Genomic DNA, 16,371 nt, shown 5'->3' with positions numbered 1-16,371 from the left:
AAATTGGTATCTGCTCTGACATGCTCAGAAATGGGGAACTCATTACCTCTTCAGGCAGCCTCTCTCATTGTTTAATCAGCTATAATTCTGACAGCCTTCTTTTGTTTTGCCAGATTTGCCCTGTCATTGCTTCTTTTGCCCCTGTAGCCAAATGGAAGCCTTTAGTTCTTCATATCCATAAACACGTTTCTGATTTGTGAACACATTATTTTTCAGGTTTTGAGTCTTCAGGCTGTTTGACACAGGACCTTCCCTCCTATCAAAGACCTCTATCGCTGTGCCCTCCCTCACACCTCTGCTTGCTTGATTTAGGCTTGATCTCTTTTCTTTCTGTGATGGTCTATCTTTGTGAAGTTAAAATGATGCTGTGACACCTAAGCTCAGGAGCAGCAAAGGGTAACCACCTTATCGTCTGTGTCATCAGGGTGTTTCTAAGGTGAGCATTTGGGTAGTGGTCACCCCTCCTCCAGGTGGGGAGGGCAGCAGGGGCCTGGAGGTCAGGAGGCATCTTGGGTCTTCCAGCCCAGCATGGGGTGCCGAAAGCTGATGCTGGGAAGTGGACTGATTTACAGACCGAGCAGATGGCTCATCTGGGCCCATGATGTCCCGTCTCAGTAATGTGATAAATGATGCTGTGAGGAATGCCTGTCTCCCTCCATCTCATTATAGTCCATGTGCTCATTCCATCAGGTTGAATATGGCATTGTGAAAGGTGAAAAGTGCCAAGCACTGTTCAGGGTCTTAGGAAGTGTGTACATAATATAAAATGATGGAATTCCACAAGTCAAACCTTTCAGGATGTAACTGAGGTCAAATATGTTCTAGGTTAGAAGTCAGCAAGCTTGTCCTCTTTCTTAAAGGAAGAGATAATAAATATATGAGACTTTGTGGACCATACAGTATCTATTACACTACTCAACTTTGCTGCTATGGAATAAAAGGAGCCATAGACAATATATAAATGAATGGATGTGACCATGTTCCAATAAAGCTTTTTTGAAATTATAGCAGGCAATGGGCCATATTCAGCCACAGGCCCTGTTTGTCAATCCCTGACCCAGAAGGCGGACAGTTAGTGTAGTGGAGCCATAGTCCTTGGCAGCTTATAGCAAGGCCCTGTTCTGTCCTGTTCAACATTCCTCTGGGTGATTCAGTTCAAGGCAGAGGGCACACCTGGTTAATTTGCAGATTTCAGGAAATCCAGAATGTTCTCTAATATATTTTGCAACATGACTAGGGTGCAGAGAGAGGAATGATAGTTTAGTGGCTAAGAGCACTGCCTTTGAGTTAAGTGGACCTACATTTAAATTGTAGCTCTGGTACTTTCTATTTAGAGGAATTCCTACTAACTTGTGTAAGTTATTCATTCTCTGAGTTTTATTTTCCTCATTTATAAAATAGGCATATTTTTACTTGTCTAAAGGGTAGTTGTAAGGATTAAATAAGATGATGTATATAGAGTGTTGAATACAATATCTGACATGTAGTAAACCCTCAATGAAAGGTAGTATGAGTAACCTCACTGAATCAGTTACAGAAACAAAGGAAGCTGTCTGGTCTGGAGGAGAACTCACGTAAGCTAATTCATCACACCGAGGCAGGATCCCCTGACTGCTACTTCACCTTGTGTCTAGGGACATGATCAACCTGACTTTGAAAGAACAGTGCAGAGAAGTGATTCCTCTTTAGCCAAGTGTTTAAGGAAAGTTACAGAGGGGGCAACTTGTGAATAAAAGGGTAGACTGGGTCCAGTCCTTCAGATAGGCAGAGCAATTAGCAGAGGAGGTCTCTAAACAGGGAGGTAGGATATTCTGAATATTCTATTAAACCACAGTGTGTTTTTAGGAAAATCTCTGACCTGAATCTGCAGTCATTTTCTGTGATCTGTATGGTTGGGTGGGACTCCTATTGCAGGGGACAAGAGAGTAGTGATATTAGCACACTTTCTCTTTTGCTACTTAGGGGTTTTGCTTTTAATATAAATCCTGTATTGGTATCAGCAGTTTACAGGACTATTGCCATGCTGGGCTTGAAGATATTTTAGATAGTGAACTGGGTTCTACTTAGTTTTGTGTCCCTCTAGACTAGTAGAGTATAAGAGAAAATATTATATATATATATGTATATATATATGAGAATCATACTTTAAATGAAAAATTAGTTAGGAAAAAATACATCATAGCCTATGAGATACGGTAAATTCTAAAAGGAAATGCGGTCTTGTCAGCAAAGCTTTGCATATGTTAATTACAGAAGAGAAACTAGAGAAAGAACATTAAAGTAAAATGGAAAAGATTGAGAAACTAGAAATTGAAAAAGTAACAGTAGAAGTTAGTGGAATAAACATACAAATTGTCTAAAACCTGATTCATTTTAAGTCAAACAAGGGCGATAAAGCTATCACTAATATGAAAGCAGAGTATTAGGCACTAAAATCACTAACGTTAGACAGAAATAGATAAAATTAGGAATGAGAAAAGAGTACAACCACTTCTGGAGAAAAGGTTAAGATAATCATAAGGGAACACTGCAAACAACTCCATGGGAAAATATTTGACATATGAAAGGAAACTGATGATTTCTTGGTAAAATGTAAAATTAATTCAGGAAGAAGAAAACTCAATAACACCTATTTTCATGGAAAATATTAGAAAAATGAGTTAAGGGCATATAACACCTATTTTCATGGAAAATATTAGAAAAATGAGTCAAGGGCTATCAAATGTGCATCAAAACATATCATTTCTTCCTTGTTCATAAGCACTTAAGATACCTATACTGCTTTTTTTAAACTATTAGAAAAAGTGAATATGAATGTCTTTAGTGAGATGAAGCTCAATTTATTGAATAAATATGTTAGTAATAAGAACTGAAGAACTTGTGGCTCCATTTTATGTCCTGCATATCCACTTCCTCCATTTTTGCACTCTCCTTGGGCTTCCCTGGTAGTTCAGATGGTAAAGTGTCTGCCTACAATGCGGGAGACCTGGGTTCAATCTCTGGGTCAGGAAGATCCCCTCGAGAAGGAAATGGCAACCCACCCCAGTATTCATGCCTGGAAAATCCCATGGACCAAGGAGCCTGGTGGGCTACAGTCCATGGGGTCGCAAAGAGTCGGTCACGACTGAGTGACTTGACTTCACTTCACTTCAAGTTGCAGCCTAGAAACAAGGACATAAAAACTTCCCTCATGTACCTCCTTAGGGTTAAGGAAAAGTTACACCAGTGGAGACTTGAAGTAGCCTTGGATATTCCATTAAAGAGGAGCTGATGGTCATGATGGAGAGAACATAAGACTGGCAAGCAGCCTGGTTTAAAGTACTAAGCCTATCATTGCTCTTTGCATTACCTTTGGTCAGTTAACCCCTCTGAGCCATAGCTCCTCTGTAATATGGGGATGATGCAATCAGCATTATAGGGTTATAAGGATGAATGGATATAACACATGTAGCAGACACTGTTATTCCCCATCCAGCAACCACTTATCCGCTTCTTCCATTCTAGCCAGAACCAGTTTTATTAAGTATCCATTTTCTCCTGAGAAGTCATGTGATTTAGAGAAAGTGATTTCCAGCCCTTGAGATTAGTAATGTGTAAGCTCCTCTTGTCAGTCAAGTCTTTAGGGATCAGTGTATGACCCAATTCAGACCCAATAGCTAACAAGTAGTAGAACTTTCTATGAACCAGATGCTGTTACAAAGTCCTCACATACATTTACATATATCCTATGAGGTAAATACTGTTAATTAATCTCATTTTATGAATAAGGAAATTGATGAACAGAGAGGTTAAGTAACTGGTCCAAGGCAATCCAGTTAATAAGTGGTAGATCTGGGTTCAAACCTAGGAGTCTGACCCCAAAGTCTTTATTCCTAAACACTAAGCAATACGGCTTCTTACCTAATAAAAGCCTGTAAGGACCATATATAACTTTATAAATATAAAATCAAAATTTAATTGGTGTTTTTTTCATCTTCCTTAATTTCTAAATGGGCTTCCCTGGTGGCTCAGATGGTAAAGAATCTGCCTGCAGTGCATGAGGCCTGGGTTCCATCCCTGAGTCAGGAAGGTCCCCTGGAGAAGGGAATGGCTATACAACTAAATGATTACTGTATAAGCTTCACAAGGATTGAGCACTAGTTGAGTAGGCAAATTTTTGTCCTCCATGACTTCAGCTTTCTGGTTTGACTCTTTTACCTATTCATGTATCTATTAGCTTCATATTTTTTCTCTTTATCCCTAGGTCCAAACCAGCACCCAGGAAAGGTTCTGAAAGTCACCCACAAGAAGATTAGAAAGGGTTGCAAATAGGCTGAAAGAGTTCCCTAACCCAGGGCCATGTCAGTGTGCATCATAGTGCTTTCCAAAATAAATGAAGCATGAACAGTGGAATTTTAGGCATCAGCCAGTGGATGAATGGTGTTATTTTGGGCAGTGGGTCACCCAGGCGCTCCTGAAATCATATCTTGTAGGCGTTTGTGTATTCTTTCAGGATGCCAGGCCAACTCTGACTGCTGCTTCTGCACACTTTTATCTGCCTGGACACGCAGTTCAGAAGTCACAGAGAGTAGGGGAGAGGGCATCAGACACGTGGTTTTGAGCCTCATTTTGCTTTTGCTTCCTTTCTCCTTTGATTTCTGTCCTCTCTCTTATTCTGTTTCTCTAGTTCTCCCTTGTCTGTTTTCTGACCCCCCTCCATCATCTCCTCTCTGCTTTCTGCTCTCTGTCTCCTTTCCTCCCTCTTGCTGTTTCAGTCCCTGTCACCCGCCCCCCTCCCCTCTCTTTTTACCCTTTTTCTCTCTATCTTTCTTTTGTAGCTGCTCTAAAGAAATCATACTTTCTGGATTTTCAACAAAAATTGCCTTAGGGCTCTTCAAGGATATCTTTCCCATCTCCTTGTTTTGATTACTTTGAATAGGTATACACAGCTGGCCCCTTTTCTTTTTGAGTGAAACCACAATCCACTCAGCAAATCACTGCTTTTCATTTTGCTGGCTGGAGGGAAAAAGTATCAGATAGGTGAGGTGAGGATGTGGAGCGGGGGATGGGAAGATAATGACAGATTTGATGATAATTAATATTTTCTGTGTCTGAATAGTGAAAGTCTTGTCCAAGTCCCCCAGCCAAGCTCAAGTTAAACTCTTGGTGTGTGGGTTTAAGATCTCTGCAACCTGGCATGCTAGGGCTGGTTCAGAGGGAGTGATGCTGTGTATGTGGAATTTTGTGGTTGTCTTTTATTATTATTACTGAGTAAACCATGCATATCTAAAAAGGAAACTTTAAGTCAACCCACTCTCAAGGTGAATTAATATACTGGATCTAAGTTACCTTGCCCATAATTTAAATTACCAGAAGGCTTATGTATTAATTATTAAAATCTTTGGAGTTCCTCAACCATTCATTTTCATTTTTATATCAAACCTCAATTATTTGTGCCTCATGTTTGTTCATTTTTTTTTTTTTTAAATAATGGGACATCTTAGATCTGATGGACTGCAAATCATTTTCAAATCCATTAAATAGGTATTCAGTTTCTTTCAGAGTTTAAGACTGGGAATGCCACCTATGTGACTCAGGTTTTATTCTGTTTTTTCTCTCAAAAAGACAATGAATCATTTCTTTTATATCAATAGTGAAAATTAATAGACAAAGTATTATTTTCTTATAACATGACTTGGCAATTTTATTTTTTTGGCAATTTTAATGCTATGAAATTAGAGTGCTTTATTTTTTTTTGTAATGTTTTATTAGAAAGTAATGGGATGCAGTTAAGAGTTCACTGACTGTGAAATTGATGTTCTCAACAATATCCTTAAAAACTATACTGCATGGAGTCATGAAAATCAAGAGGGAAGGTATTTTCATGATGTAGAATGGTAAGCAGTGACCAGTCAGTCACTCGTTCCATAAACATCTGTTAAAACTGAACATGGCCAGGAATTATCACTCTGCCCCTACCCCACCACTAACCGTTTTGTTTAATCCTCATGTTAGCTATGAAAGATAAAAATTATTTTCTTCTTCCTAAAAACAGGAAAAGTAAGGTGTGGGGAGATTAAGTGACTCATCTAAATCACAGAGCTAGAAACTAGCAGACCCAGAATCTAAATCTGGCTTTTTGTTAAAAATAAACAAAATATCTGGACAGAGGAATTGAGGCTTAACATTTTGCCATTTTTTATGTTTTGCAACAGACAAGATGCCTGGAGACTTCCTTCCTTCTCCTATGACCAGAACTGTATTAAAAGCTGGGCAGATCAAGGGCACTTAACAGAAAAACGATGCATAGATATTATAAGGACAGATATCTGACTGGTCTGACTGTGTTCCCAAGTTTTGGCTCAATGTTGTCCCATTAATTTTAGGAAGAAAATGTTCTCCCTATTCTCTGTTCTCATTTTTTTTCCCTTTCACGTTCCCCACTTTTTCTTAAGAATGGTCCGTATTATTCTTCTGTAATACTGGTTGTCAAGTTGTTAGGAGAAGAAAGGTGTTGCAAGTAGTTGGGAAAAGGTTGGGGGACTTTGACTTGTGAATATGTTTCTCCAATACCTGCCAGGACCCAGCAGACCTGGGGAAGGTGAGTCCATGGTGCTGCACTTGGTAAGTCACTGAAGGAGTCAGAGGGAGGGGCCCTTCCGCAGTATCAGGCCTGCTGTGGTCCGTGGAATTGCACATGTAAGAGATGAGTTTGGTGCTCCAAGTAAATTGACATAGCAGCCTGCATAAAGTCAAGGCTACTTTCTTGCTACCCATCCAGAATGTTATTAGACTTTCACTGAGAAAGTCTAAAAGAGAGAAAGAAGTGTTCTCCAAAGTTCTCTGATCACTGAACCCTTTCTTCATAGACTCTGTGCATGTAAATATCACAGGCACTGTGCATAATTTAACTTATTTCATTGAAACATCAATCCTTTAACGTATTTTACCTGAGGGTCAAAGAGGATAATTCACTTGCCCAGGGTCCTACAGTTCTAGTGGCCCAGACAGGATTTGAGCTCAGATCTTTCTGACTCTGCAGCCCATGTGTGCTATGCTGAGTCTCTTCAGTCATGTCCAGCTCTTTGCAACGCTATGGACTACAGCCCGCTAGGCTCCTCTGTCTACGGAATTCTCCAGGCAAGAATACGAGAGTGAGTTGCCATGCCCTCCTCCAGGGCATCTTCCCAACCCAGGGATCAAACCCACATCTCTGAAGTCACCTGCATTGGCAGGTGGGTTCTTTACCACCTGGGAGGCACATGCAGCCCGTGATCTGCCCCTTATTCAATTCTGCCTGTACTTTCTCCATAGAGACTTCCCTGACTTTCCACACATGATTTGCCTTTTCTAGGTACTCTACTCCATTAATGCCATTTTGTATTATATATTTCTGAAGGCTATTGTCTGGGTTTCCCAGGTGGCACCAGTGGTAAAGACTTTCCCACCAGTGCTTAAGACTTAAGAGACATGGGTTCGATCCCTGGGTTGGGAAGATCCCCTGGAGGAGGGAATGGCAACTTACTCCAGTATTCTTGCCTGGAGAATCCCATGAACAGAGGAGCCTGGAGGGCTACAGCCCATGGGGTGGTTCAGAGTCAGACATGACTGAAGCGACTTAACACGAGAGCTATTGTCTAGTGTATAACAGTCTCGCTTGCATGGGGACCCTAATCTCCAAGGCGGGATTCCAGAAGTCATGGTCTGACCCCTCACTTGATTTATCTGCTGCAACTTGCCCCCTACTTCTTTCTGCTGGAGATATGTTGGCTTCCTTGGTGGTTCTTAAAAAACATCAAACAAATGCTCTGATTTCAGGTTCTTCGCATTTGCTCTTCTCTGCTGGGAACACCATTCTCCAGATAGCACATGCCTCAATCCCTCATTTTCTTCAACTTTCGGTTTAAATGTCACCTTCTCAGTACTAGGATCACCCTATAGGAAAAAAAAAAAAAATTTTCCCCCTGTCCTATTTATTTTTTTGCTTTACTCTGACTCATTTTGCTTTAAACCACATATTTCCACCACGTGTTTTATATTTGTTTGCTTCTCTCCGTCTGCATGAGCCAGAAGGTGAACTCCTCAATAGCTGGGATTTGTTTTGGTTCATGGCTGTATCCCCAGAATCTAGAATAGTGCCAGCCTAGAGTAGGAGCTCAAATAATTGAGCTCCTTAGTTGACTGTAACTAAGTGAATACATTTTTAAAATTTATTTTATTTTATTTATTTATTTTTTAAGTGAATACATTTTCATTCTGTGTTTCCCCATACCCAGGCCATGGGAGCAGATACTTCTTCCAAGCAAGAACCAATCATATTCTCCCTCTCTTTAGAACTGGGACTGAGAGACACTGGGTAGGGATTGAGAACTGGATTGGGAGTAGGATGAGAAAATACATGTAACCTTAGAACTGGAGGCCAGCCACGTGTATGGATGTAAAGCAAAGATTCTTGTCTTTTTCCGCAGAGAGACTAACGATGAGACTGCAAAGGGGGAAGTTTAATCATAATACACTACGTGTTCTGGGACAGAGGGAGATGGAATAGTTGTCTGGGTTCCTGGGCAGCTTTCTATTTTCTATTCTCTATTTCTTAGGAAACCAGGCTGCTTTTCTCTACCAGGTTTGGGAAAAGACCTCTGCATCCTTATAATAAATTCTTTATTTTCCCTCAGGTGAACTTGAATGGTTTAGTTGTAGGGATTGTTTGTAGTTATTAAGACTAACAGTGGCTTAAAGACTTAAACATTTAGGGCTTGCATCTATGATGGCTCCCTGAAGTCATCAAGAATTCAGCCTCCTTTCATCTTCCCATTCTGTTGTCCTTTACCTGAAGACCACAGTATGCCTGCTTGTCATCTCATGGGTAGGATGCTGCTCGACCTCCTGGTCTAACTTCTGCACATAAGAGAGGAAGAAAGGGGAAGGAGGAAGAGGCAAAGAATGTTTCTCTGGTGAAGCTTTGCCTTTTCATTTTGAAGAGAAAGTCTTCCTAGGGGAATTCAACTTAAATCTTATTGTCTAGAAGCGTGTCCCATTCCTGAGCAGAAAAATCAAGTATTTTAACTTTTTGATTTAGATGGTAAAGGAATGGGAGGTTGCAAATGACTTTTGGTTTGCAAGTCAACAGACCTTAACACAAACAGAAGCCTAAAGAACCTGCTGTGTATCACAGAGCTGAACCTTAATTGCTCTCAATTGTTTTCTACATCTAGTTTGAATGCAAGGTATTGAGAGAAGAAACATACCTAATGGTTCTTCTGTGGCCTTTGGAGCACATAGTGTACTGCTGGACGAACATGTATTCATATGCAAGTGTAATCATGGGTTTTAATTTGCTCTGAGAATCTTATTTTCCATGAGGGAAGGCTCAGCTTCAACCATACTAACTTCCATCTTCTCTGACTCCATCAGGGTTCCTTGTCTAACTTTATGTCTTAACTATTCTACAGCTCCATTGTAAGCACTTGCTGATGGGCTGGGCCTTAACTTTCTTTTAAACACACCTAACAAGCTCTCTTCAGGGACAGAGCTCAATGAATTCGTTTGCAAATATACATATCACTGAGTACCAGATCTTAGAACTCTCTGTGCCAGAGGGTCAATTATTTACTCATTTTTGGTACCATTTAATTTGTTTGTATATTTTTTTCTAGAATTCAAATGAAAGTAATGTTTTATGTGGTTTTAGTAATAAATAAATAATAATTTGCCTATAGATATCACCAAATTCTTAAGGTTCTATAAAAGGAAAATGACGATAAACTTTGCTGAAAGTGATTAAAATCCTTGTTTTAAGTGGTCATCAGCTAGCACCGTGATGATAGACTTTGGCTATCAGCACAAATGAGAGGGAAAGTGGAAGGCAAAAGATAACATGAGAAAAGAAACAAGAAATATTTTAGGACCTACTCCTCCCCCTGCCCCTGCCCAAGAAGTTCAAAGGGTATTATTATGACTATGATTTTTCCAAGAAAGCATTCCTAATATCTGAGCAATTTGCTCTGGGTAATGATGATTTCAGAAGGGGAAGTGTTCAGAGCTGCTGGCATTGCTTTACTGTTGTTCTAAGTGCTATGGGTATCACAGTTATCTGTCAGTATCACTGTCAGTTTGGTTGAAGATACTGCGTTAATGTTGCCCCCCAAAATCAGGGGTTTTATGAGTGTTTGAGATATAGCATTTTCAATGATAAGTCAAATCTTGAAAACTTAATTCAAATGTGTCCATCTCTGTAAAATTTTCCCCAACTTGAGGTATGATTTTTAAAGAAAAAAAAAAAAATTAAGTGGGAGAATGGGGAAATATTTAGAGAACTGAGTATACAATGATGAAATAGGACTCTAACACCTAACTCCATACTCAAGGAAATGAGCATTTTGATTTTTAATAATATGTTTATATCAGAAACAGAGATGGAGAAGAGAGAGAAAATGAGAGATTGCTGTGCAAAATGTGTATGTATGTGTGTGTACATGTCCAAAGTTAAGCTAAATAGTAAAATTAGTTTTCAGATTTTTTGAATTTGAACCAATAATGCCTTAAAAAAAAATGGAGGATAACTGCTTTACAATGTTGTGTAGCTGTATACTGCTACACTTTTTTTTTTTTAAGTGAGTAATGCATTGTGTGTAACAAGCAGATGTTGCTATTTGTGAAAAACTGAGATTTTGTTTAGTTCTTTCTGGAATCTGTAATGAGATGGCAGCAAGAAGTAACAACAAAATTTCAAAGGTCAACACACATTGCAGGAGGAAAGGAAAGGTTAGTATAGTATAAAGAACTAATACGAAAAGTTAGGTACTCTTTACCATATAGTTTTGGACTTATGCTTATTTTTAGGAAGACTAAACACAGTCTACCCCATGACCATAAATCCCTAGCAACTGACACACAGAACCAACTGTGTAAAGATCTCTATAGGCTTCTGTATCTCACCTCTTCTTTTTCTGCCCACCTTGGACTATTCTCCATTGTCCTCTTTTGACTTTCTTTTCTCTTTCTACCTCAAACAGGTCAGGGGCCCTTTTAGGCTCAACCCTGAGCAGTGGAAATAACTTTGAGCCAACCTGTACTTTTAGAATTCCTAAATAGATTTCATTATCATGCAGGAGCAAATTCATCTTTACAAGGGCAGCTGCTGCAGGAAGGAAGGAATTTCTCAAATGTCACTGCATCTATCTTCAAGCCACTGATTCTTGCGCCTAATATTTTGAGTTTGGAAAATAAGCAGTTTAAGATGGTTTTGGAAAAGTCTCTGGCTTATTATGAGGTGGCTGAATTTCTGGGTGCCTGTGTTTGTGTGAGTTTCTTTTCTTGTTCCAGCTCTAAGCATTTATGGAAAATTTTATCCCGTGTCACTCACCAAAGTGCAGGGTAAGACTAAGACTGAAAACCTAGGCTGAAAATAGCTGATTGGACCTTCAGCAAGTGTGGGGGCCCAGTGATGGGAGGCACTCGCACCTGCATTTCTTCCCCTGGGCAGTCTCCACCTGTGTACCCCATGGGCATCTCAAACTCAGTACATCATCTTCCCCCCATCTTATGCTCCCCCAACAAATCTGCTTCTCTTCCGCAGGTCTTTATTTACGAGGATGGCCTCATTATCTTCCCAATTATCCAGGCTTGAAAAACCACTCATCTTAACTTTTTCTCCTTATTCCTGCCAATCTAATCAGATTGTTAAAATTCTGTCAAGTTTATTTTTGCTGCATTTCTTAAACCTAACCCTTTCCTTTTCCACTGTTGAGTCCTCTTTTGGGTCTCTATCACCTTTCATTTTAATGATTATGACTCTTTCCTGATTGTGCTTCAATATGTTGATTAAGAGCCTGGACTCTCCCAACCTTCTGGGAGAGTTGGTTTAAGTTCACATTTGCCATTTACTGACTATACAGTCTTCAGAATGTTTTTGATATTTTTTTTTCCTTTGGTTTCTTCATCTGTAAAATGAAGATGATGCTATTTTGTATTTCATAGAATTGTAAGGATTAATTGAGACTATTTAAACGTCTAATACAGCACTGAATACATATGAAGTACTATGAGATGACTGGGCTTCCCTCATAGCTCAGTTGGTAAAGAATCTGCCTGCAATGCAGGAGACCCCAGTTCAATTCCTGGGTCGGGAAGATCCACTGGAGAAGGGATAGGCTACCCACTCCAGTATTCTTGGGCTTCCCTGGTGGCTCAGCTGGTAAAGAATCTGCCCGCAATGCGGGAGACCTGGGTTCAATCCCTGGGTTGGGAAGATCTCCTGGAGAAGGAAAAGGCTACCCAATCCAGTATTCTGGTCTGGAGAATTCCATGGACTGTATAATCTATGAGGTCACAAAGAGCTGGACATGACTGAGTGAGTTTGACTTTCATGAGTTGATTGGGCTTCTTTCCTGGGTAAATTGGTAAAGAAACTGCCTGTAATGCAGGAGACCCAGATTTGATCCCTGTGTCAGGAAGATCCCCTGGAAAAGGGAATGGTTACCCACTCCAGTATTCTTGCCTGGAGAAATCCATGGACAGAGGAGCCATGGGGTCACAGAGTCACACACAACCAACCAACTAACACTTTCATTTTCAATGTACATTGACAAAGGTTATTCTGAGGATTAATTGATAAAGCCATGCAAATCATTTACAAAGTGTTTGAAAATATGATGCCAAAAGGAATAGGTATTAGTCATCATTATTATCAGGATCATTATTATTGCTATCCATATTCTACATCTACAAAAAGGTATGATTTTATTATGGTAGCATTTTGATTACAGTTTTGCCACTTAATTTATGGTTTAGGGTTTTAAAGGGCTAGTATCATGGCTCCCTTAACACCTTGGCAAAATCTTCATCTTAGAAGTCAAGTGTTTAATTATTAGTGATTTTGACAACTGCCTTTCATTTGCATAGTGCTTTGTTTATTTCAAAGGGCTTTCATAAATATTCATCTCATGAACTCCTGAAAACAACCCTGATCATTAAGCAGGGTAAGTGATAAACACCAATTGGGAGATGGACAAATTGTAGCCTGGGGCATTGTTTCTTGGCCATAGTCACAAAACAAGCTTCTGGAAGACACACTGGATCCATCTGCTGCTGTTTCAGAGACCTCCCAGTGACCTCTACACACTAATGGCTTCCCTCTCAAGGGAGCATCTAGAAGACAGATACTCAGAGAACCCCGATGCTTTTAATTCTCCAGATTCCAGCAGCATTTAAGGACACTGTAGGCCTTGTTGACTACTTCTCAAATTCACTTTTTAAAACTCTGAAGATATCTCTTTTGTATTTTTCTTGATGATTCTGAATATAACAAAAAGATGTAATTTGTTTGAAAGCTTTCTGCAGCATCAGTGCAAGAGCTCCAAAATGGGAGTTAAAACTTCTGCAATTGCAGGATTTACAACAGAATATTAAGAGTGATTATCTCTGGGTGGTGGGATTAGATGTAATTTTCCTTATTCTTTGCTTTTTTGCTTCTCTGTACTTGCTACTTGTTTTTCACTCCCCCATTAAATTTTATGAAAAATAGCAATTATATTAGGTTGGCAGCAGCACCACACTTTGGAGCTGGTATGTATCTCCTCCCACTTGCTACCTGGGTGACATTGGAAAAAACTTCCTTCACCTCCCTGATGCTTAATTTCCTTATCTATGAAATACCAGAATAATCATGCATGGCCCACCAAGTTGTGAGGGATTAAAAGAAATAATATAAAGATCATGGCACATGATAGGTGATCAGTTAATATATATCTACCACCACCTTAATTTCTTATTCCCCATTCTTCAAACTTATAATGGTTTCAGGCTGAAAAAAAAAATTCTATGTCAAATAAAACATACATATTTACAAAAACTAAGAGAATGCTTTAAGGTGACTAATTATCCAAATCTCAGTCTTTTCTCACATGTCCTTTGGCGATGGGCTAGATATTAGACAAGATAGTCCAGTAACATGGCAATGAGCAAAGAAGCCTGCCAGGTTATTATAGAAGGGAGATTGCAAAGCACTGTATGCAAAGATACCCTCAGCTATGAAGAGATGATGGCAGTCGCGTCTGCAGGGTGGAGTGCTGGACTGTCCTATGAGAGAGCCCAGAATTCGGGCATCCTAGGGTACCGAATGTGCTTGTTTTGGCCCTTGTTCAGACCCCTCCGCCTAATGGGAACCTGTGGACTCCATTTCAGAACTCGGGCTTGGTTTAGCCAGCTCTGTAATTGGTTTATGTCATTCATGAGGAATTTCTTTTCTTTAAAGTTGGCGACTTGAAGCTAGATTGTGCGAAGAGATTCTGTACCACCCATAGCTGTTTGGTTGCTCCCCGGGTTATAAATGAGGTGATGTTGGGCTCCTCTGGCAGTGTCCCTAGCTAGATTGGCTCCCAGTTTCCACAGAGTTAGAAGCTGGATGGTGTGGATGGAAAGCCTTCATCACCCACCTCTATCATCCCAGACACGGAAGGGCCCTGGTGGCACTGGGCAGGAACCAGCCACTTTGCTTTTTCTCTTACGCATTGGAAATCGAGGATCTTCGGATCAGGGGCGCGGATAGGTGAAGAACTTTTTCACTCCTGGAGAGGGTTCGGCTGAGGGATTGGGGAAAGATGTAACAGGAAAAGAAACAAAGGGATGTCAAGGTTGGGTTTGCTCCACCGACTCTGCAAACTCAGCAGGCCCAGGAATAAACCCGTCTCTCTCCAGACCTATGCTGACTGTTCCGGTTAAGGGCATCACTATCTCTTTACTCTCTGAAGATGAAAACCTTAGGACCATCAAAAAGTTGAGAGCAGGGTGAACTAAACGATTTTTCAAGGATATTTCAGACTTGAGATCACAAATCTATTACTTTTGACTCTGAAAGTGAAGTTGCTCAGTCGTGTCCGACTCTTTGCGACCCCATGGACTGTAACCTACCAGGCTCCTCCCTTGATGAGATTCTCCAGGCAAGAGTACTGGAGTGGGTTGCCATTTCCTTCTCCAGGGGATCTTCCCAACTCAGGGATCGAACCGGGGTGTCCCACGTTCCAGGCAGGCGCTTTAATCTGAGCCACCAGGGAAGCACACTTTAAAAAAAAAAAAATTTTTTTTTTTTTTCTTTTGCTACTGCCTTGATCCAGGTTTCATGATTTCTCCACGTAGACACTTCTAACTGATCTCACTTACTTGTTAGTCTCCCAAATCCATCCTACCTCTCACGTTTGGACCACTTAATCTTCTTTAAATAGTACTGTGGTCAAGTTCATATCTCTACCATTATGAAAAGCTTTCCTCAGCTCCTGGTTGTTTATAACATCATATCTTACAGGATAAGGATAAACTCATTTGTGTAGTTTTCAATACCTTCTTTTACTTGATTCTAGTGCAACTTTTCAGTTGATTTCTTCAGCTGTGTGTAGTAAGCTTAAGTCAAACTGGAACACTCAACTTTTTCCATGCAATGTTTTATAATTTCTTCTGGGAACATGATGCAATGATCTACAAACAAGGGATAGCTGGATATATTATATATATATATATATATGTATATTAGATGTATGATATATATGTATATTAGATGTATGATATATATATATATGTGAATGTCTCATTATCAGTTACTTCCCACCAGTTGGTTCTGTCCATGGAGGAATAATTGGTGATTTTAACTGAAGTTTACATTTCTAGAGAAGAAAAGTGAAGGAGATTTGGGATTCAGTATTCAGATTGTGTTGCCTCTACAGTGATATGTGAGATCCTACAGATGGGAAAAACAAGAAGCAAAGAAAAAAAAGAAAAAGCAAGCTCTTTCTTGGAATTCTAAATTATGTAATAGGCAGACTGATGACATAACTTCACTATATGTGCTCAGATGTTCAGTTGTGTCTGACTTTTTGTGAGCCCATGGATTGTAGCCCACCAGGCTCCTCTGTCCATGGGATTCTCCAGGCAAGAATACTGGAGTGTGTGCCATTTCCTCCTCTAGGGGATCTTCCTGACCCAGGGGTCGAACCTGAATCTCTTACATCTCCAGCATTGGCAGGCAGATTCCTTACCACTAGTGCCACATGGGAAGTCCACCACATCACCATGAAAGTGTTAGTCACTCAGTCGTGTCCAACTTTTTGCGACGCTATGGACTGTAGCCCACCAGGCTCCTCTGTCCATGGCATTCTCCAGGCAAGAATACTGGAGTGGGTAGCCGTTCCCTTCTCCAGGAGATCTTCCTGACCCAGGGATAGAACCGAGGTTTCCCACTTTGTATGCAGATTCTTTATTCGTCTGAGCCACCAGGAAAGCCCCAACATCACCATACAAGATAGTAAAATTTGTGCTTGGGATCCGTTGTTGCTTCTTGAGTTGGAGAGACTGAGCAAAGGTAGAATTGTACTGATAAGTTAACATGATTGAAAACCTCTG

At 40.2% G+C, this 16,371-nt stretch overlaps 1 protein-coding gene across 1 annotated transcript in view; it reads left to right on the top strand.

Moving 5' to 3' along the window:
* TPRG1 (tumor protein p63 regulated 1) overlaps positions 1-16,371 on the top strand; it is a 155,173-nt gene that overhangs the window by 106,160 nt on the left and 32,642 nt on the right. The window lies entirely within an intron of this gene.

This window comes from Muntiacus reevesi, chromosome 8, assembly GCF_963930625.1.
Source record: "Muntiacus reevesi chromosome 8, mMunRee1.1, whole genome shotgun sequence".
Taxonomy (NCBI): Eukaryota; Metazoa; Chordata; class Mammalia; order Artiodactyla; family Cervidae; genus Muntiacus; species Muntiacus reevesi.
The sequence above is the reverse complement of the archived record's forward strand: the minus strand, read 5'-3'. Positions and strand labels throughout refer to the sequence as shown.